Raw genomic sequence first — 23,389 nt, 5'->3', positions numbered from 1 at the left:
CTGCAGAGATTTTTAAAATATAGATCAATCAGGAGCCCCAAACTGCGTGGACCTTGGCACCTCCTTTTCTCACTTGGTCTCTAAGGTTGGCTAACAGGTTGGTTAATTAGTTGTCTGAAAGCTGGAAACCAAAAAAGAAAGGACTGGGAGTAGAGGTAGGAGCCTACGACCCTTGTTTCCACTATGAGAGTAAGAAAAAAAATCACCATTCATCTCAAAGGAGAGAAAATCCAGGATTCAGAGAGAGAAAGGCAGCTACTGCATGAGAGGCTGAAAGAGCTTCAGAGAGAGGTTTGGTCCCTCACCATCATCTGCCTGGGAAATGCCTAGCCTGGGAGGAATGCTAGCCTTTTCCCTCACAGTATTCTGAAACTTTAGGGCAAAAACCAGCATCTGTAATGCCTGTTTCCTTTGCACCTATGCTGAGGGAGAACCTACTTTTGACATTTTCCGTCTGCTCTTGCCTCTGTCTCTCCATCTCTGGGCCATCTGAACTGTGTCTTCCTGCCTTTCTCCTCTCCCTCTCCTTCTTCTTTCCTTTCTAACTGCTTCTCTCTATCACTTCCCTTTGGGCTGATGCCTTATTTCATGATTGAAACTGGGCTCCTCCCCATCTGTCAGCTTTTTAAACAAGAAGACTGGGGGCCCTTCTAATCAAATGCTTTTCCACCTCCACTATTGTTTATTGTTGTTGACTTGGGGTCCCTTCAGCTGGGGCTATACAGTCCCAATGTACAGCATTAGGGAAGGGAAGACTCATTAGGTAATATCGTTAAGGATTGCACCAGGTTTTTATAGACACCCAGGAAGACGTTTAGAGAATAGGCCTTGTATCTATTTAGGGTTCCAAGTTTGAAGACAAACAGGCATTTCTAAGGAGGGGCAGGGGTCATCCAAGTCATTTCCTCTGACCCTTGCAGTGAGGAATAAGTATGACAGAGGGGTAGGGAATCTGTTCTGTTTTTCTCCCCTGTAGCTTTGCCAGAGGAATTTGAATTACTCAAAGAAGACCTACTCAGGAAAGAAGGAGAGCTGAACCAGCTACCCAAACAGTTCCGACAGTCTCCAAATGTACCGAGCAAGAGAAAAAAAATTACCACGGGGAGAGGAACTCCTGGAGAGATGCTGGGATGGAGTCAAGGATCCCAGAGGAGGGGAACATGCTGCAGGGAGAGCCTGGAGATACAACATAGCAGGAAGGGAAGGGGAATATTATGAAAAGGTGAGACCATCAGGGGTCAGAGAAGGAGGCACCTTCCTTAATGGTGTTGGCTGGATTCTGCCCAGAACATTGGAGAGATTAGGACCTTTTAGGAACTTTCCATCCTATGTAATTATGCTAGGGCAATGTAATCAGAATACAGTAGAAAGAACACTGACTCTGCAATCAGAAGTCTTGGGTTTGAATTCTGCCTCTAAAATTTATGTGACCTTAGACAAATCACATGACCTCTCCAGGTCTCCGTTTTCTCATCCGTAAAATGTGGGAGTCGGACTGGCTGGCCACTGAGGTCACTTATAACTCTAAATCCGTGGTTGCTATCATTTCTACAGAGAGATTGGCTAGGTGGCACAATGGATAGAGCACTGGGCCAAAAGCCAGCAAGACCTGAGTTCAAATTAGTCTTTAGACACAATAGCTGTGTGACCCTGGGCAAGTCACTTAACTTCTGTCTGCCTGAGTCTCCACAACTGTGAAATAGAGATAATAATATCCTCTACCTCCCAGGTTGTTGTGAAAATCAAATAGGATAATATTTGTAAAGCACACTTAGCACAGTGACTTCTTTACACACAGTAATTGCTATATAAATGCCATCATTATTGTTGTTATGGCAGCTAGGCAGACCAATGAATAAAGTATTCTGGAGTCAGAAGGACCTGAGTTCAAATCTGACCTCAGATACTTACTAACTTTCTGACCCTGGGTAATTCACTTCGCCTCTGTTTGTCTTAACCAGCTGCTGGAGAAGGAAATGGAAAAAACCACCCCAGTATCTTTGCCACAAAAACTCCGTGGACAGTGTGGGCCACAAGATCATAGAGTCAAACACAACTCAACAACAACAAAATTATTATTATTTCTTGCCTTTCAAGAGGACAACCTAGACTGTAGTGGAAAGCTTAGAAGAAATCTTGAGCATACAAATCCCAGCATATGCCCCCGACCTGTAGACAGGAACATCTAGTTGTTGCAGTAGATGTACCCCTAAGGAAAAAGAAGCCTCATCCAAACAATGACCAAAGTGCCTCCTAAGGCATTATACGTTCCTCACCAAGTCTCACCAAGAAAGTTTCCAGTCCACAGTCTGGTTTTCCATGACCAGACACAGATCAGGGAAAGGAAATGGTGACTTCAATATACCTCCTGTCAGTTTTCCACAAAGGTTCTCACATAGTCAGCTCCAAGCAGTCAGGACTCAGAATGAACCAAAGAATGACAGAGCAGGAGGGGACCATAGAAGTCCAACCCTGTCATCTTACAGAAGAGGAAATTCAGGTTCAGTCAAAGAGAAGTAACTGGCCTGAGGGAACACATCTAGCTAGTAGCAGAGTCAAGACCAGCACTTAAGTCTCAACTATCCTGCCTCCTCAAAGACACCCTTGTCTACACCTTCTGTTTGCTGAGCACAGCAAACCCTAGGCTCATCCCTATGACTGTCCTTGGAGCCTGTAGCAGCAAGCACCCTGGAGTCCCTAGGGTGGCTGCTCACACAGGTTCTTGGATCTGCTTTTATAAAGGAAAGCAACTCAAAATGGGTTAACAAGCTTACTTTAATCAGTCAGATATGTATCGTTTACCTTGTTCAGGGGAAAAAGGTCAGCACCCGAACTTCAGAATATACAGACAGTATTATCAAGACATTAACAGATCAAGTAGACAGCTTTCCAAACTGTCCAACCATTACATCCATACCCAGTCAACATCTGGGTTTCCACATCTGGGTTTTTCAAAGCCGGGGGACTCTCAACAACGGCTTCCCAGAATTCAGATCAAATCACAGAACACTTCTCAAAGTGAGTCCCAAAACAAAGCTACACGTCAGGGCTTATATAGCCTTCTCCTGGCTCAGAGAATGTAACAACCTTATTGACTCACTGGCCAATCAAGAAGTATCTACTGAAAAACATCTTTAAAATTTACATTCTCATTACAGAGCCCTAGAGCCATTTCAACAAGTGAAAGACTGAGAACCCTTAAGGTACATTAGGCCAGGGCTAAGCTGAAAAGGCATCAGACATGACGGCATTGCTGACTAGATTTTAAAAACATTTTGCTAAAATTGTATGGCGCTGTTTTCCCCCTGGGGCACAGCTGTCACAAAGGGAAGAAGATGTAAATAATCTGATGAATATGAGAGAAATACCGGCCCCCTACTTTGAGTAGGCATCGGAGAAGAACCAAGGAAAAGAGAAGGTGAATATGGAAGTAACTGTCCTATAGGAAGGCCCAAGATTGCCCAGGAAGAAGTAAGTCAAAAGACGTTGAGAAGAGACAGATTGACCTGTTTAATGGCAGGATAAAGAGCCAACATTGTCACAGTATCCAGGGACCTTGGGCAAACCGTATGAAGGTCCTTCCTTTATAGACTCATGAGCTGGGGATGATACAGAAATGAGTTAGATCTGTAGGTCAATGATTTGAATCTCTCTGCAAAAACCATGCTACAGCTGTACAAAAATGATTACTCTTAGTTTTATTGCCAATGGCTTCTCAAAGATTTATCATAAAACCTTCTGAGTGTTACCTTCATAAAGTCTTTCTGTCTTGTCTACTCCTGCTGAGAATTAACACAATTCTCAGTGCTGCCAAGAGTGGAATCAGTTCCCTCAACTGTAAAATGGCAACCTAAGTCTCAGGATTGCTGTGAAGATTAGAGGAGATAATATTTGTAAATCACTTAGTGCATGGTGGATGTTAAATAACTGTTGTCATTTTTTGTTATTATTGAAGTAGCCTTGCCAGTTGCTTTGTCTCTCGTACCTGGGGTATCTTTAGAGGTGAGGGGCATTGGCACTCCATGCCTTTGTGAATTTGTGAATTCTATCACTCTAAAAGCATGTTTGTCACCCAAACTGCATCCTTGTTAAATGGAGGAGAATATTATAATGTGGAGAAGAGCTCTTCCATCCTTACTTTAGAACAAAGAATCTACACAAGATGTAGTCATCTAAGAAAATTGAAGATTTAATTTTAGAATGAGCTCCTAAAAATGCTGAATTTGCCCTGAGAAAAGTGTAATTTTACCAGGATGACTCTTTCATCCCCTATAATTCTTTCTCACCTCGAATAATGGAAATTTCTCCTCCTGAAATATCTCAGGTTCATAGATTCCTAGAATGTGGGAGGTGGAAAGGGCTGAAATCATCTAGTCTGCTTCACTCAGTTTACCGATGAGAGAAGTAAGCCCACAGACAGGAGGTGATTTGCCCAAGATTATCCAGCTAGTTATTGACTGAGCATGGTTTGAAATCTAGGTCTCTTCACTCCTGTCCAAATTCTCTTCCCACACCACTGTACTTATCTCTCTTTTAGTCTTTGGCCTGGGCAGGCAAAAGTCACCCCTCCCATCCCATAATGCATCTACTTGTCATGATGCTTTCAGAGGGGAGACAATGCCGCCGGTCAGAATCCAGCTTCAGAAAACATTCTAAATTCTAGCTGTTTAGCTCAGAATCACCAACATTCTTTATTTCTCTCAGTCTGTGTGAGCATGTGGGTGATGTGATGGTTTGTTTTTAATAGGGTGAATATTCTACTGGGTCTCACTTCTGGAACTGATTTCACTGGTAAGTGTCGGGTGGAAATTTCATCTAATCTTAGAAATTGTAAATGTAATACATAGGGAAATAGTTCTATATAGCAGAAGGAGCACTGGAATTAGGATCCAAATATCTATGTGTGTTCTCATCTCAGCCCTGGCCCCTTCCGAGGGGGTGACCTTGAACAAAATATTGAACCTGTTAGAGCCTTGATGTTCTCATCCTTAAATTGGATCAATAGCATTTGAACAATTTGCCCTATAAGATAAAGGGGATCAAATGAGATGATTTACATTAAGCACTTTGTAAAAGGTTTTCAGGTATGCTCCATACCTCGTAAACACAACAATTCAATGGCTGATGCTATGGAAAACACAAACAGATGGACAGATAAGTATGCTGATAACTTCAGAAAGTGTTTCCAACCCTGTTCTTGAAACCTAGATCTAGATGAGAGAATGAAAGCCTAAAAATCCTTGGCGGATGATTTATTTTTAATTTTCTTATCTCAAATCATGGGATTTTTTCAGGTGCATGACAAGACTCATAATATGATAAAATAAAAGGATTGCTGCACGCTGCCATGGAAGATCTGAGGCTAGAGACGAAGATGAATATGGTAAGGATCTAAAGATATGTCTCATCTCATTAGGAATTCAACAATCCCAATCACAAGTATAGTGAATGCTCTCTTGTCCATTCTGGTTGGTGTAACAGCAAGCACCCCAGAATCCCCAGGGTGGCTGCCAACACAGGTTCTTGGATCTGCTTTGCTAAAGGAAAGCAACTCAAAATGGGTTCGCAAGCTTACTTTAATCAATCAAACATATCATTTACCTTGTTCAGAGGAAAGTCAGTACCCCAAACTTCAGAGTGTACAGACAGAAATTACAAGAAAACAGAAAAACATATCGAGCAGACAGGCCTCCTACTGTCTTGACCATTACATCCATCCCTAGTCAGTTACCAGAGAGGGAAGCATCAACATCTGGGTTTTTCAAAGCCGGCGGGGGTGGGGGTGGGGGGGTTCAACAGCTGCCCAGAGTCTCATCTGGTCAAATCACACAACACTTCTCAAAGTGAGCCCCAAAACAAAGTCTCCCATCAGGGCTTATATAGCCTTCTCCTGGCTCAGAGAATGTAACAACCCTCTTGACCCACTGCCCAATCACAAAGTATCTCCTGAAAAACAAGTGTTCCACCACAGGCTCCACATGCACTTAACCTAGGGGCAGGGAAGATCTTAAAAATTTACATTCCTGTAACAGTTGGGAAGTATCTGAAGTATAGTAAATGCTCTCTGAGTCCATCATGGCAGGGAAGTAAAGTGTTTGGATTAATCACCTATTGGAGTCAAGAGGGAGTGAATCCCATATACTATTTATGTGACACTAGACCACCACATGCCAGGGGTTTATATCCTTTTAAAGGAGGTATATAATTCCATCTTCTTTTTTGTCCTATTGGGGATGGAGGTTGATTGCTACTGACTGTCAGTGTTTGGGATAGAAGGGGTGTTGGATGGGGATATGGAGAAGAAGACATTGATCAGCCACTAACTGAATGATACTCTCAACTTGTTACCTGGGAAGGGAGTGAACATGTACTGACTTCCCAGAGCTGTAAGGGAACGTGGGCTGGCACCAGTTCTCTCATTTGGCATTGGGTTCGTAAATTGGTAAGGAGTCAGGGCATCAGAGGCAACTGCCCTGTATGCCAATGAAAATACACTATATTGCCAATATGTCTGCCCCAACACGTACCGTATGTACACCAAGTCAGTAGCAATCAGCCTCCATCCCCAGCAGGAGAAAAAAGAAGATGGAATTATATACCTCTTTTAAAAGAATATAAGCCCCTTGCATATGGTGGTCTAGTATCTCATAAATAGTATATGTGACATATTCCACACATGGATCACCAGTGTACAAATCATTTAGAATAACAGCATCAAATTCAAATAGAAAAGGGGGCCACCAAACTCTCCATAAGAATCTCTGTAGGCCACGTACTGACTTAGAAAATATGTTAACCTTATCTATGTTTATTATATTTTTGTTTATTTAATTATTTCCCAATTTCATTTTAACCTGATTTGGACCTCACTCAGGAGTGTTATGGGTAGCTAGATGGCTCAGTGGATTGAGGGTCGGGCCAGAATGGTGAAAAGACTCATCCTCCTGAGTTCAAATTTGGCCTCAGACACTTCCTAGCTGTGTGACCTTGGGCAAGTCACTCAACCCTGTTTGCCTCAGTTCCCTCAGCTGTAAAACCAACTGGAGAAAGAAATGACAAACCACTCTAGTGTCTCTGCCAAGAAAGCCCTAAATGGGGTCACAGAGAATCAGACGCAACTAAAATGACTGAACAATAATAATGGTTGGTTGGTTGGTTGGTTGGTTGGTTGGTTGGTTGGTTGGTTGCTGTCTTTCATTCTCAAAGAGGACCCAAATGACATCACTATGTTGGAGTCAAGGTACAATGTGTCCAACTGTGAGTATTATGGACCTCATATAGCCTGTAGGTCACATGTTTGACATCTCTGTATTCTAAATTTTAGAATACAATAAAATATACTTAATACCAAAAATATGCTAAACCTAACTCGATGATTCAGCATCCAATACTTCTCTAATGATTCAGAAGGCCCTTTATGATCTGCTAGTGCCTTGAGGTCATCGTGATGAGGAAAAGCATACCACCAATGCACATAGAAGTGCTGGTTATAGGACTTTCTGGTTGATAGAACATAAGCCAACCCAACTTCTGCTGCTTACTAACACTACAGCATCAGGTCACCAGCCAGTTATTCTCCATTCCAATTATCTCATGGAAAAGCTCACGTGGGACCCTAAGCCATCCCTGGCAACATGCCTTTGTTCTGTTTCTATATAATAGCTGGCCTGACTTGGAATTGATATGGGGATCCACCATTCTGTCCTCCTGCTACTACAGACTGAGTCTCATGAGTAAACTCCCCTAAACAACCTAATTAACCTAAGAAGTCTACACTTACACAACCAATGGGCACTTCTTTATCCTGAATCCTGGCATTGACTCTGAGAGTCTGTGTCTCTACAATTGGCCCATCAGGGCAGAACAGATCAACCCTTTGCATTTGACCTTACAATTGACATAGCTGACAGAGTAGTCTGCCCTCCTATAAATCTTGTATTCTTATAGGTTCTTGAGGTTTTTTGTGTCATGGATCCCTTTAGCAATCTGGTGAGGTCTATAGACCTTTTCTCTGAATCACGTTTTTAAATAACTCAAGGAAATAATAAATTTCAGTTAAAGTTTAATGAAAAATAACGATGTATGTAATTTTTTCCATCCAAGTTTAGAGATCCCATGAAATCTAAGTAAGCTAGGTAGAACACCAGGCCTGGAATCAGGAAGACCTAATTTTGAATCAACATCAGATACTCCTTAGCTGTGTGGCCCTGGGCAAGTCATTTAACCTCAAGCTTATTCAGTTTCTTCATCAGTAAAATAAGGATAATTATAGCACCTACTTTCTGGGGTTGTTGTGAGAATCAAATGAGGTAATAATTGTAAAGTGCTTGCAGACCTTAAAGTGCTATATAAATGTTAATTTTATTATTGTTATATCTATTCTTGGACCCCACGTTAAGAACACTTTGTCTAGAATATTAAGCTAACTATAAGAAGGTAAAATTGAATACATAGAAATGTAAAATCTTACCTTTCAGTTCAAAAAATCAATTTCACATCTTCAAGATGGTAGAGGTATAGATGGCTTTTCATCTGAAAAAGTTGAGGTTTTTCAAGAATGACAAATTCAATGTGACTGACCCCTAAAACGTAATGGGATCTTGAGCTTCACTGAAATAGATATTGTCCAGAAAACAGAGTTGATGGTGCCCCTGCACTTCTACTGTGCCCTGGTCAGACGCCATCGAGAATATTGAGTTCGGTTTTTACCTCTCTAATTTAGGAAGGACATTAACAACCTGGAAAGTGTCCAGAGGAAGGAATCTAAGACAGAGAAGAGCCTTGACTTCATCCTAGGAAATTTAGTCAAAGGAGCTGGGGATGTTCTGTCTGGGAAAGAAAAAGTTTGGGGGATGGGGAGCTGGGAGGTAAAGAGAGGGGTATGAAAGCTGTTGGTTTTAGTATAGAGAAAGTATTAGCCTTGTTCTGCTTAGGCCCAGAGGGAAGAGCCATAAGTATTGGGTGGGAGCTTCAGGGAGGCAGATTTAAGCTCAATAGGAGAGGAATGGGGGGAACTCCTGACAGTGTAATGCAGAAGGAGAGCAGAAGTAACCTCTTTCCCCACCAAAGTCTCCAAGCAAAAGTCATTTGATTCCTTGTTAGAGGAGGGAGCCAGCAGAGGGAGGTTTTTCATGTTCAAGTACAAGTTTTCCCTTCCAATCCTGAGATCTTGTACCGATTCCTCTATCTCAGTTTCCTCATATGCAAAATGAAAAGTGAGACTAAAATGGTCTCCAAAATCTTCCAATATCTCTGCCCTAAAAGTTCATTTTTAGCTCAACAACTGATAAGATAGTGCAGGATTTGTGCCCCCAGACTGAAAGGTGTTGCGAGCAATCAGTCCCTTAGCTAAGGAGATGCTGTTTGTGCATTATAAAACTTTTATGGAGGATCTATAGGGTGCTAGACTAGATATAACCCTACAGTCCCAAATCAGGTGGTTGGAGCTGGAAGGGAACCTCTCAGGGTTACTTTATCAAGTGAGACAGCTTGTGTAAAAGAACTTTGTAACCCTTAAAGGATCTCTTCTTTCACTCCATAGACTGCAGATTCTTGTTTATCACAGTGTCAAAGGTGGGAGTTGATCCCAGCTCCTCTGACCACAGAGCCAGCCTTCTCTCTATGGCATCATGCAACCTCCCACCTCAGCCTCCAAAAGATATGGCTTTGATATCAAGATAAGGGTGTGCTCTTCCTAGACCTGTGTAGGAAGCATGGAGCCTTAGGGCGCATCGGTAGTGGTGTGGAAGGATTGCGCACTGCCATACTCCAGGAAAAAAGGAAATTAATAAAATTAAGAGACATCCCAGTCACTCAATGCTTTATGAATATCTTATGTATTATCTGATCTCATCTCACAACCACCCCTATGAGCTAAGCAGAACAGGTAGGTGTCATTCATTTATCCTCAAGGAAACCGAATCAAGCAAGAGTCATTTGGCGCTGGGATTTCCCAGAAATGTTGCTGTCCCCGATGATTGATTCCGTTGTCGCCATTTAGTACCTGAGGGTTTTTTTAAATCATCTTAACGTTTTATTAGGTTAACAGCATAGCTTTGCCATTAATAGGATTTCACTGTCTCCAGACTCTCTCCCCAGCCACCACCCCCATTTCTCCCTGTCCCTTGTTCTTCACTTTCAGAGGGATTCTATTGGATGGCCTAGCCTCAAGCATGTAATTACCATTAAGACAATTACCATGGACTAACTTAGCAAGCCTTGTCTATGTGTAGCCACTATAAGAGCTGAAGTAGAAAGATCAGCTTCTCCTTCTGGAACAAAAACTTTGCCATAACTAGGAGCAGCTTCCTGTTCCTGCCTTTAAAGCCCTGTTACCTAATATCTGGGTACTTGTCTATAGTCCAAGTTTTTAGCTCAGGGACTTACATCAGGATGCAGAAATGTCAGTTTACACATCTGGCAAGGGAATAATTTTCATTCTTCATTTCTACCTTCAGCCTGTAAGGACTTTGATAATTAGGGACCTATTGGGCAGCTAAGTGGCACCACAGCACAGAGAGCACCAGGCCTGGAATCAGGAAGACTCATCTTTCTGAGTTCAAATCTGGCCTCAGACCCTTACTAGATGTATGACCCTGGGCAAGTCACTTCAGCCCGTTTTCCTCAGTTTGCTCATCTGTAAAATGAGCCGGAGAAGAAAATGGCAAACCAAGAAAACCAAAAGCCAAGAAAATCCCAAATGAGGTCACAGACACAATTGATCCTGTGTAATCCTGTGTAATCCTGATTCTGGATCCACAACATTTGAATTGTTTCATTCTGACTATTGCAGTATTTTCTCCTTGACCTGGGAGCTCTGGAATTCGACTATGATATTCCTGGGAGTTTTCATTTTGGAACATTTTTAGGAGGTAATCAGTGGATTCTTTCCATTTCTATTCTACCCTCTGGCTCCAAGATTGGTGGGGTAGTTTTCCATGATAATTTCTTGAAAGATCCAGGCTCTTTTTAAATCATGGCTTTCAGGTTATCAATAATTCTTAAATTGTGTCTCCTGTATCTATTTTCCAGGTCAGTTGTTTTTCCAGTGTGATATTTCACATTTTTTTCTATTTTTTTCATCCTTTTTATTTTGTTTTAAGACTTATCTCATAAAGTCATTAGCTTCCACTTGCTCAAAGATAATTTTTAAGAAATGATTTCCTTCAATGCACTTTTGTACCTTCTTTTCGATTTGGTCAATTCTACTTTTTAAAGAGTTGTTTCCTTCGGCGAATATTTATTTATTTAGTTACTTATTTTGAAGTTCTTAACATTTTTTTTACCACTTAATAGTATTTCATTTTTTCCAGTTACATGTAAAATTAGATTTCAACATTCATTTTATTGATTCTGAGTTCCAAATTTTCCTTCCTCGCTTCCGTCTCACTGCCCCAAGACAGCAAGCAATCTAATATAGGATATACGCGTACAATAATGTTAAACATATTTCCACATTAGTCACGTGGTGAAAGAAGAATCAGAACAAAAGGGAAACACTATGAGAAACATTCAAAAATTAATAATCCGTAGTTTTTCTGTGGATGTGGATAACATTTTCCATCATGAATCTTTTGGAATGGCCTTGGATCATTGTATTGCTGAGGAGAGCTAAGTTTATCATAGTCAATCATCATACAATGTTGCTGTTACTGCCAATGTTCTCCTGATTCTGCTCATTTCACTTTGCCTCAGTGTGTACAAGTATTTCCAGGTTTTTTCTGAAATCTACCTGCTCATCATTTTTTATGCCATAATAGTATTCCATTATATTCATATACCACAACTTGTTCAGCCATTCCCCAATCAATGGGCATCCCCTTAATTTCCAACTCCTTGTCACCAAAAAAAGACCTGCTATAAATATTATTGTACATGTGGGTCCTTTTCCCTTTTTTATGATCTCTTTGGGATAGAGGCCTAGTAGTGTTATTGTTGGATCAAAGGGTATAAATAATTTGGTTGCCTTTTTGGTCATAGTTCCAAATTGCTCTACAGAATAGTTGGATCAGTTCACAAGTCCACCAACAATGCATTATTGTCCCAATTTTCTTTTTTTTTCAAATGTTTAATTTATTTTTAGTTTTCAACATTCATTTCCACAAGATTTTGAGTTACAATTTTTTCTTTCCCCATCTTTCCCCTACTCCCACCCCAAAATAGCAAGCCTACTGAATACTCCTTCCCCTAATATTTTCTCTCTTATTAACTTTCTAGTAGGGCAAGTTGGGTTTCTATACCCCAGTACCTGTATGTTTTATTTCCTAGTTGCATGTAAAAAACAATTTTTAAACATTTGTTTTTAAAACTTTGGGTTCCAGATTTTTTCCCCTTCTTCTCTCCTCACTCACCCCCATTGGGAAGATAAGCAATTCAATATAGATTGTACATGTGTAGTTACCCAAATCATTGTCATAGTAGTTATATTGTGAAAGACTAACTATATTTCCCTTTATCCTATCCAGATCCCACCTATTCTATTTTATCCTTTGACTCTATCCCTTTTGTTTTGCCTTTTGGAGGGCAATTGGGATTAAGTAATTTGCCCAAGGTTACATGGCTATTTTTGTGTGTGAGGGTGTGAAGTGTCTGAGGCTGGAACTGACCCTGGGGCTGGAGCTTTACTCACTGTGCCACCTAACTGCCCCCACCCCCAACCCCTATCCCTTTTAAAAAATGTTTTCTTCTAACTCCCCTTGCCCCCAATCTGTCCTCCCCTCCATCCTCCTCCTTCTTATCCCCTACCCCCCTATTATCCTGTAGGGTAAGTTACCCAATTGGGTGTGTATGTTATTCCCTCCTTGGGCCAAATTCAGTGAGAATCAGGTTGTCCCATTCCCTTTCACCTTCCTGATCTTCCCCTCCATTGTAACAGTTTTCTCTTGCCTCTTTTATATGAGATAATTTACTCTAATCTATCACTCCCTTTCTTCTTCTCTAATAAATTTCTCTCTCACCTCTTTATTTTTTAGATATCATCCCTTCATATTCAACTCATCCTGTGCCCTCTGTCTATGTATACATGAACATACAAATGCCCACACTCATATGAATATTTATATACACATACATACTCCTATACATAAATATGTGTGTGTATACATACATATATTCCCTTCAGCTATCCTCATACTGAGAAAAGTCTAATGATCATTTTTCCATGTAGGAATGTAAATAGTTCAACTTCAGTAACTTCCTTAAGATTTCTTTTTCCTGTTTACCTTCTCATGCTTCTCTTGCTTTTTGTTTTTTAAAGTCAAATTTTCTGTTCTGCTCTGTTTTTTTCATCAACAAGGCTTGAAAGTCCTCTATTTCATTGAATTACCATATTTTTCCCTGAAGTGTTATATGCAATTTTGCTGGGTAGTTAATTCTTGGTTTTAGTCCTAGCTCCTTTGACCTCTGGAATATCATATTCCAAGCCTTTCAATCCCTTAGTGTAGAAGCTGCTAGATCTTGTGTTATCCTGATTGTATTTCCACAATACTCAAACTGTTTCTTCCTGACTGCTTGCAGGATTTTCTCCTTGATGCGGGAACTCTGGAATGGCTATAATATTCCTAGGAGTTTTCTTTGGGGGATCTTTTTCATGAGGTGATGGGAGAATTCTCTCAATTTCTATTTTGCCCTCTGGTTCTAGAATATCAGGGCAATTTTGCGTGATAATTTCTTTAAAGATTGTGTCTAAACTCTCTTTTTTGATCATGGCTTTCAGATAGAACAATAATTTTTAAATGGTCTCTCCTGGATCTATTTTCCAGGTCAGTGGTTTTTCCAATGAGATATTTCACATTGCCTTCTATTTTTTTAGATTTGTTTGGATCTTTTTATGGTATCTTGATTTCTTATAAAGTCATTAGTTTCCAATTGTTCCAATCTAATTTCCAAGGAGTTATTCTCTTCAGTGACTTTTTGAAATTCCTTTTCTATCTGGCAAATTTGGCTTTTTAAAGCATTCTTCTCCTCATTGACTTTTTGGGCCTCTTTTGCCATTTGAGTTAGTCTATTTTTTAAGGTGTTATTTTCTTCAATGTATTTTTGGGTCTCCTTTAACAGGCTGTTGACTTGCTTTTCATGATTTTCTTGCATCATTCTCATTTTTCTTCCCAATTTTTCCTCCACTTCTCTTACTTGATTTTCAAAATCTTTCTTGAGCTCATCCATGGCCTGTAACCAATTCATATTTTTCTTTAGAGGCTTTTGATGCAGGAATTCAGACTTTGATGTCTTCCTTCCGCTCCATACCTTGATCCCTTTTGTTCCCCAAAAAGGATTCTATCATCTGTTTATGTTTCTGTTGCTTGCTTATATTGGCAACCAATTACTTGACTTTTGAGCTCTTTGCCACAGTAGAACTCTGCTTCCAGAATGGAGAGAACTATGTCCCAAATCACTGGGGTTTTTGCAGCTGCTGGAACTATTAGATGGGCAGCCTTTCTACAGCTCCCACATGCTCTGACTCACTGGTCACATACCCCAGAACCACCATTCAAGATCACAATCTGTATCCAAACAGGTCAAAGCAAGAGTGATTATCCTCTGAATGGTTGCTTGATCCCCCTACAATCTGCAGGCCAGGAGCATGGGAAGCAGCCATGCAGCAGCTACAGCCACCACCTCTGCTTCTCACTCTGGGGTCAGCAGCCAAACCACACTCCTCCTGTTCCCTACAAAGTTTCACACTGACCTTTCACATTGTCTTTCGCGTTTGTAGATTGAGAAGTCTTGAAACCACTACAGCTGCTGGTGATTTACTCTGGTGAAGTTTGCTCCAGCCATAGCTGCTGGTTGGGGCCACCTTGGGGCTAAAACCACAGCTCAGTCAGAACTGCACTCAGCTTCCAGCACGCTGTAATGGACCTGCTGGCCTGCCAGCTTCCTTAAGTGGGAGATTTGTTTCTCTCTGTCACTTTGTGGGTTCTGTAGCACTAAAGTTTATTTAGAATCATTTTTTACATGTATTGGAGGAGGTGGAAGCTGGAACTGCATGGAAGTCCTTTTTCTACTCTGCTACTTTGGCTCCACCTTTCCAATTTTCTCACATCCTCTCCAGCATGTATAATTTTCTCTTTTTATCATATAAGCCAATCTGGTAGGTGTGAGGTGGTACCTCAGAGTTGTTTTAATTTGCATTTCTCTAATCAATAGTAATATAGACCATTTTTTTTCACATTACTATAGACAGCTTTGATTTCTTCCTCTGAAAACTGCCTGTTCATATCCTTTGACCATTTATTGATTGTGGAATGGCTTGCATTCATATAAATTTGAATCATATCTCCATATATTTTAGAAATGAGGACTTTATCAGAAATACTTGCTGTAAAAATTGTTTCCCAGCTTTCTGATTTCCTTCTAATCTTGGGTTGCATTGATTTTATTTATGCAAACCTTTTTTGATTTTAATGTAATTAAAATTATCCATTTTGCATTTCATAACATTCTCTATCTCTTGTTTGTTCATAAATTTTTCTATTCTCTATTGATCTGACAGGTAAACTCTTCCTTGCTTTTCTGATTTGCTTATGGTTATTACCCTTTATGTTTAAATCATGTGCCCATTTTGACCTTACTCTGGTATTCGGAGTAAAATGTTGGTATATGCCTAATTTCTGCCATACTATTTTCCAGGTCTCCCAATAGTTTTTGTCAAATAGTGAGCTCTTATCACTGAAGCTGGAGTCTTTGGGTTTATCAAATAGTGCAGTACTATAGTCACTTACTACCATGTCTTGTGTTCCTAACTTATTCCATTGATCCACCACTCTATTTCTTAGCTAGTAGCTAACCACTTTATCATATAGCTTTAAATGTGGTATGGCTAGGACATTTTGTATTTTTTTTCATTAATTCCCTTACTATTCTTGACAGTTTGTTCTTCCAGATGAATTTTGTTATTGTTTTTTCAGTTTTATAAAATAATTTTTGATAGTTTGCTGTGATACTGAATGAATAAATTAATTTAGGTAGAATTATCTTTTTTATATTAGCTTGGAATATCTCTGAGCAATTGATATTTTTCTAATTGTTTAGATCTGACTTTATCAGTGTAAAAGGTGTTTTGTAATTGTGCTCATATAATTCTTTGGTTTGTCTTGGTAGGTAGACCCCCAGATATTTTATATTGTCTATAGTTATTTTAAATAGAATTTTCTTTCTATCTCTTGCTACTGGGCTTTGTTGATAATATATAGAAATGTTGATGATTTATGTGGGTTTTATTTTATATCCTGCAACTCTGCTAAAGTTATTAATTTTTTAAAATAGTTTTTACTAGATTCTCTAGGATTCTTTAAGTATACCAACACATCATCTGCAAAGAGTAATAGTTTTGTTTCCTGATTGCCTATTCCAATTCCTTCAATTTCTTTTTCTTCTCTTATTGCTAAAGCTAGCATTTCCAGTACAATATTGAATATAGTGGTGGTAATTGGCATCTTTATTTCACTCCTGATCTTATTAGGAAAGCTTTTAGTTTATTATCCACATTACAGATAATGCTTGCTGATGATTTTAGATATACACTAATTATCATTTTAAGGAAAGTTCTGTTTATTCCTATGTTCTCTAGTGTTTTTACTAGGAATAGATACTGTATTTTGTCAACAGCCTTTTCTGAACCTATTGAGATAATCATATGATTTTTGTTAGTTTTTAATTGATATGGTCAATTATGCTGATAGTTTTCCTAAAATTGAACCAGCTATGCATTCTTGGTGTAAATCCCACTTGGTCATAGTGTATTATCTTACTGATAAATGGCTTTAATCTTTTTGCTAATATTTTATTTAAAATTTTTTGCATCAATATTTATTAGGGAAATTGGTCTATAATTTTATTTCTCTGCTTTGGCTCTTCCTGGTTTAGGTATCAGCATCATATTTGTGTCATAAAAGGAATTTGGTAGGACTCTTTTTTGCCTATTTTTCAAAATACTTTATATAGTATTGGAATTAATTGTTTAAATGTTTGTTAGAATTCGCCTGTAAATTCATCTGACCCTGGGGATTTTTTTCTTAGGGAGTTCATTGATAATTTGTTCAATTTCTTTTTCTAAAATGAGGTTTTTTAGGTATTTTGTTTCCTCTTCTGTTAATCTAAGCAATTTATATTTCAGATTTATTGGCCTACAGTTGAACAAAATAGGTCCTCTTCACTGGTGGTGAATTCACCCTTTTCATTTTTGATACTGGTAATTTGCTTTTTTATTTCCTTTTTTCATCAAATTCACCAAAGCTTTATCTATTTTATTGGCTTTTTTTTTCATAAAACTGGCCCTTTTTTATGTGTTACATTTATATAAATCTTGTGTCATGATTAGTTAATGCCTTAGTACTTTATACATTTTGTAGTTATTTTGATAGAAATTTTCTCCTTTAATTTTGCTTACCTTCTTTTATTAATTTTCCTACGATGTTCATTTCATATTACTAATATATGTATATGCTTTCTTACCTGATACAATGTAAGCTCATTAGAAATGGTACTTTTTTTCTTTTCCTTCTCTAGCATGTAGCACAGTATCTCACACTGTGAGATTTAACTCACACTAAATTAATTAATGTTTGTTGATTGATTACTATCCTTTCTTGTTAGTATGACTGATAGCCTGGGGTCCCTAACAAGGAAAAGCATTCTGTTGAATCTCATAGATCCAAGTTCATATTGGAGTGTAGGGGAGGGACAGGGAAAGGGATGTCTTCAAAGAAAAGGAAGGTCAGACTTTCCTTAACCCTCCGCTCATCATGTACCATTCCCAGAATAACTCTTGGAAAGTCTCTAAAACAAAGCTTGGATATGCCTTCTTTTTAATTTCCCCAAAATATGGAACAAGAGTTCATTATAGAAATGGTACTCAATATACAGAATGAATATTAGATACAGTACAATAGCTTATTTCTTCCACTGCAGAAAATGCTTAAGACACAGATAACCCAAAAGTGCAATTTAACAAATACAGAAAAAACATAAAAATATAACCCATAGCATTCCTTACATTTTCCATAGAAAGAAAAAACATTTTACAGAAATGCTGAGCAGACATTTCATATTACCCTTGAATATGTGATGTGTCCAAATGACTCCCAAGGTCCAGATCCCTCAGTCAGCCAGCCAGAGTTCTTTAGTGCCTCAGTACCCTGTCTGGGCTCTTGTTTTCCAAGAAGCAGACTGTGACATTAGTCACTTCCTGCTGGGAAGTTATTGCCTGTTCATACTCATACCTTTTTTTACTCATAAGTTTACCATCAGGAATGGGAATGTCTGTTTCTCAGGATCAGTGGTAGATGACCTGTGCTCAGAGCAGAAAAAGAAATAAAAAAGAAGCCAGCAACCAAGAATTCAGGCTGACATATGTAAATATATGATCTCAAGTCCTTGTTCCCATTGCTAGTGAGAGGGAAGAGGAGAGAAATCCCTTCCCTTTTCCCTTGTTGGAAGATCAGAGGAGAGAGAACATTGGATTGAAACAAAAAAAGAGGTGAAGATTCACTATAGAACCTCTTCTAGAACCTAGGTAAGCAGCTCCTCAGGACTCATCTTTGACAGAACCCTCCCCATCCCAACCTTGCTTCATGAATATCATTAGAATTGCTACATCATCCCAGCAAGATAGATGTCCTTTATAAAGAATACATGTCCCACAGAAAGCAGCCAAGGAATATGTCCAGGTTTGTGGGAAGTGATTCATGGGCTCCCTTGACTATTCTCGTAACACTGGTTTTGTCAGTACTGTGTTGAAATGCTAATGATTTTGTGAAACTACTTTATATCCAATATATGTACAATATATACATAAACACGTATATCCTACATATTTATATCATATATTATATATCTATATAATGTATATGTGTATGTGTACATATATGTGTCATATAATCTGGATGTAGTTATTAATATGTCATTTATTTCCTTTACTGATTTTCTGGTATGTCCTAGCTATACCACTGTGCCACCTGCAAATGGGGAGTTTTAACTCCTCTTTGCCAACTTCTATACCTTTGTTTATGTCTTTGCTTTTTTCCTGTTATTGATATAATTAGCATTTCTAGATCTTTGTCAAATAATAGTTGAAAAAGTGGGCTCCTTTACTTAACCCATTCTTTTACTGGGGAAGCATCTAGTGTGTCAGAATTGTCAATAATACTAATTCTCTATTTTAACTATATACTTTTGAATCCCTGTATGTAACATGATATCCTAGGCCTTATATCTCAGGACCAGGTCTCCCATATCTGTCCCTTACATTATCAAAAGTTAACCTGAAGAGTTAGACTATTTCTCATCTCTACTGCCATTTACTTAAGGCTCCACCAGCTATATTCCCCCATAGTTAAGGAGATGCTGACCTCAATTCCATTTAACCATTTAATATCAATATTTACTTTAAAGAGAGAGGCAGTACACACATCTCATTCCCCTCTCTCCCCAGGACACAATCACACCTTAGAGCAAACTCTCACCTAAAACACCTTGGTGTCTGAGGGAGAAGACAACCCAGTTCACTTCCTACATAGTATTGTTCCCACCAAGGTTATGTGCAGATGCAGTGTGACTGACATAAGAACAGTGTTTTTGCAGCACCTACATAGAACCTGGCACATAGTAGGTATTTAATAAATGTTTTTTCTCGCTCTCTCATTTCAGCTAATACTGGGATGGGGTCACAAAGGTCCCTTCAAAAGGTTGCTCCTTGTTCCTTGGGGCATCAGTACATTGATGTACTTTGCTGTGAAATCTGGCATAGACTGTGACTCCTTGGAGACTGACAACTCATTTTCCCAGCCTTTTGAAACTCCTGTGTTTGGGATTATTTCTAACCAGATGCAAGAGATAAGGAGTCACTGAAAGAAGCAAATACAGGAGGTAACAAAAACAGATAGGGCATTTTTGAATACCTCTGCAGCCAACCAAAGAGTCTTCTCTTAAACGTCATTAGCTAGCCAGTACCAGATAGAGGATGTCTATATGTGCTCCATAATCTCTCTGAAGCACTTTCTTTATACAATTATAGTATTTGAATTATAAATGTTGATTGATTCATTCATTGATGTAGAACCTTGTGCCAGTCTCCCTCCTCGGCCTTACTTACTTTCCCAGAGATTCTATAGCCTAGCCCAGCAAAATTGGCCTTTTGGCTCTTCCTAACATGAAACACTCAATTTCCTGTCACCATGCTGTTCTTTCTTTTTAAAAATGTTTTTATTGATGTCATTTGTTTTTTATATCATCATAGTTTTTCCATAACATCTCTGCTCCCTCCCCAAAAGTAATCTAGTGCAATAGTTTATTTTAAAGACAAAGAAAAGGAAAAGAGGAAAAAACACAATGGATTAATACATTGAAAAATTATGAAAATAAGAATAATGTTCAATACATTGTTCTCTCACTTGCACAAAAGGATGGGTTGGGGGTGTTCTCTAACATCATTTCATTTGAGTGATGCTTGATTTTTATAATTTTGCTATTTTCACTTTTGATTTTTTTATGTGAGACCTGTTTTATTTTTTTCATTTATATTTTAGTCATGGTATATATTATTTTCTTGGTTCTACTTCCCTCTGCCTCAATTCATGAAGATCTTTCCACAATTCTCTGTATTCATCATATTCATCATTTCGGACAGCATGACAATATTCCATTAGATTCATGTACCACAATTTATATGTTTATTTATCTGTATTATTAATCTATTCCCTCACCGCGCTAAAAGCCATTTGCTTTTGTTTCTAATTCTTTGTTATTACAAAAAGTACTACTATAGACATATTGGGGTACATGGAGACTTTTTTCTTATCAATGACTTCCTTGAGGTATAGACCCAGTAACAGAGTCTCAGCATCAAAGGATATAGACATTTTGGTCACGTTATTTGCATAATTTCTTTTTTGTTTGTTTCTTTTCTCTCTTTTTTATTTTTTAGTTTACATCAGTCATTTCCACAAGATTTTGAGTTACAAATTTTCTCCCCATTTTTCCCCTACCCACCACCCCAAAACAGCAAACCCACTGAATATCCCCTCGTCCAATCTGCCCTTTCCCATATCTTCCCCCATCCGACTTTCCAGCAGGGTAAGATGGGTTTCTATGCCCCGGTGCCTATATATCTTACTTACCAGCTACATGTAAAATAAAAATAATAATTATCTATTTATTTAAACATTTGATTTTAAAACTTTGAATTACAGATTCTTTCCCTTCCTCCCTTGTTACCCACCATTACCGAGAAGATAAGCAATTCAGTATAGATTGTACATGTGTAGCTATGCAAAACATTTCCATAGTGGATATATTATAAAAGACTATTTGCCTCCCTCCTCTCCCACCTCCTACTTGTTCTATTCTCTATTTTGTTCTTGTCCCTTTTCAAAAATGGGTGCTTTCAACTTCCCTCCCCCCCAGGCTGCCCTCCCTTCCATCATCCCCCCTCTCATCCCCTTCCCTCCTATTCTCCTGTAGGGTGAGATACCCTATTTAGTGAGTATGTCATTCCCTCCCTAAACCAAATTCCATGAGAATAAAGTCGACTCATACCCTTTTGCCTTCCTGTTCTTACCCTCCATTGTAACAGTTTTCCTTTGCCTCTTCTATATGAGATAATTTACCTCATTCTGTCTCACCCCATCTCCTCTCATTATATTCCTCTCTAACCTCCTAATTTCACCTTTTAAGTATCATCCATTCCTATGAAATTGGTCCTGTGCCCTCTGTCTATGTATACCTGTACCCTCTTATATAGACATATATAATACATATATGTATACCATACACACACACACACACACACACACACACATATATATATATTTCTATTCCCTTCAACTATTCTCATACTGAGAAAAGTTTCACAAGTTACAATTGTTTTTCCATGTAGGGATGTAAATAGTTGAACTTTGATAAGTTCCTTATGATTTATTTCTTTTCCCTGTTTACCTTCTCATGCTTCTCACTTCTTGTATCTGAGTGTCTAATTTTCCATTCAACTCTGGTTTCTTCATCAAGAATGTTTGAAAGTCCTCTATTCCACTGAATGACCATATTTTCCCCTGAAACATGATACTCAGTTTTGCTGGGTAGATGATTCTTGGTTTTAAACCAGCTCCCTTGACCTCCAGAATATTATATTCCAAGCTCTTTGATCCCTCAGTGTAGAAGCTGCCAGATCCTGGGTTATCCTGATTGGATTTCCACAATATTCAAATTGTTTCTTACTGGTTGTTTGTGATATTTTCTCCTTGATCCGGGAACTCCAGAACGTGGCTATAATATTCCTAGGAGTTTTCTTTTTGGGATCTTTTTCAGGAGGTGATGGGTGGATTCTTTCAACCTCTATTTTGCCCTCTGGTTCTAAAACATCAGGGCAATTTTCCTTGAGAATTTCTTGAAGGATGGTTTCTAGGTTCTTTTTTTGATGATGGCTTTCAGGTAGTCCAATAATTTTTAAATTATCTCTCCTGGATCTCTTTTCCAGATCAGTGGTTTTCCCAATGAGATATTTCACATTGCCTTCTATTTTTTTCATTTGTTTGGATCTGTTTAATAGTATCTTGATTTCTCATAAAGTCACTAGCTTCCATTTGCTCCAATCTAATTCTGAAGGAATGATTCTCTTCAGTGAGCTTTTGAGATTCTTCTTCCATCTGGCAAATTTGGCTTTTAAAGGCATTCTTCTCCTCATTGCCTTTTTGAGCCTCTTTTGCCATTTGAGTTAGTCTATTTTTTTAAGGTGTTATTTTCTTCAGTCAGGTTGTTGACTCTCATTTCATAATTTTCTTTCATCATTCTCATTTCTCTTCCCAATTTTTCTTCCACTTCTCTTATTTGGTTTTCAAAATCCTTCTTGAGGTCCTCTATGGCCTGTAACCAGCTCGGATTTTTCTTGGAAGCTTTTGGTGCAGGAGTTCTGACTTCACTGTCTTCCTCTTCTTCCATGCTTTGATCCTTTTTGTCCCCCAAATAGGAATGTAAAGTTGGATTACTCTGCTTGCTTTGTTTCCTTTGCTTTCTTATGTTGCCACTCAATTACTTGACTTTTTAGTTTTTTGCCACAATACGACTCTGCTACCAGACAGGGGAGCTTTGTCCCACTTGCTGGGGTTTTTGCAGTTGCTGGAGCTGTTAGTTGGGGTGCCCTCTCTGAGTCTCTACACATTTTGGCAAGCTGGTCACACACCCTAGAACCTCCACCCTAGACTACAATTCAGATCCAAGCAGGAGTGATTACCCCTCATACTGGTCTCTTGGTCCGCCTACAATCTTCAAGCCAGGAGCTGAAGCTGCTATATGGCAGTGGCTACATGGCTGTGGTGCCTCAGTGGCTTCTCCCTTCAGGGGGTAAAGCCCAGACCACACTCCTAAACTACCAGATCCACACTGCACTGACCTCTCA

General features: G+C 38.9%; 1 long non-coding RNA gene across 3 annotated transcripts in view; it reads left to right on the top strand.

Moving 5' to 3' along the window:
• The first annotated feature begins 60 nt into the window (after positions 1–60).
• The window catches only part of LOC138161364 (uncharacterized), a 46,725-nt gene continuing 23,396 nt past the window's right edge, over positions 61–23,389 (top strand). Inside the window, exons 1-5 of one of the 3 annotated variants that reach the window (XR_011168346.1) lie at positions 61–1,222; positions 1,962–3,471; positions 4,748–4,791; positions 5,295–5,383; positions 9,542–10,748. This is a non-coding gene — a long non-coding RNA (uncharacterized lncRNA). Of the gene's footprint in view, positions 1,223–1,961; positions 3,472–4,747; positions 4,792–5,294; positions 6,523–9,541; positions 10,749–23,389 lie in introns of those variants that run through there. The other 2 variants (XR_011168347.1, XR_011168345.1) reach the window with 2 other exon arrangements.

Source organism: Petaurus breviceps, unplaced genomic scaffold, assembly GCF_028583685.1.
Source record: "Petaurus breviceps papuanus isolate PSGF00001 unplaced genomic scaffold, PetGlider_PUasm1.0 184, whole genome shotgun sequence".
Taxonomy (NCBI): domain Eukaryota; kingdom Metazoa; phylum Chordata; class Mammalia; order Diprotodontia; family Petauridae; genus Petaurus; species Petaurus breviceps.
The sequence above is the reverse complement of the archived record's forward strand: the minus strand, read 5'-3'. Positions and strand labels throughout refer to the sequence as shown.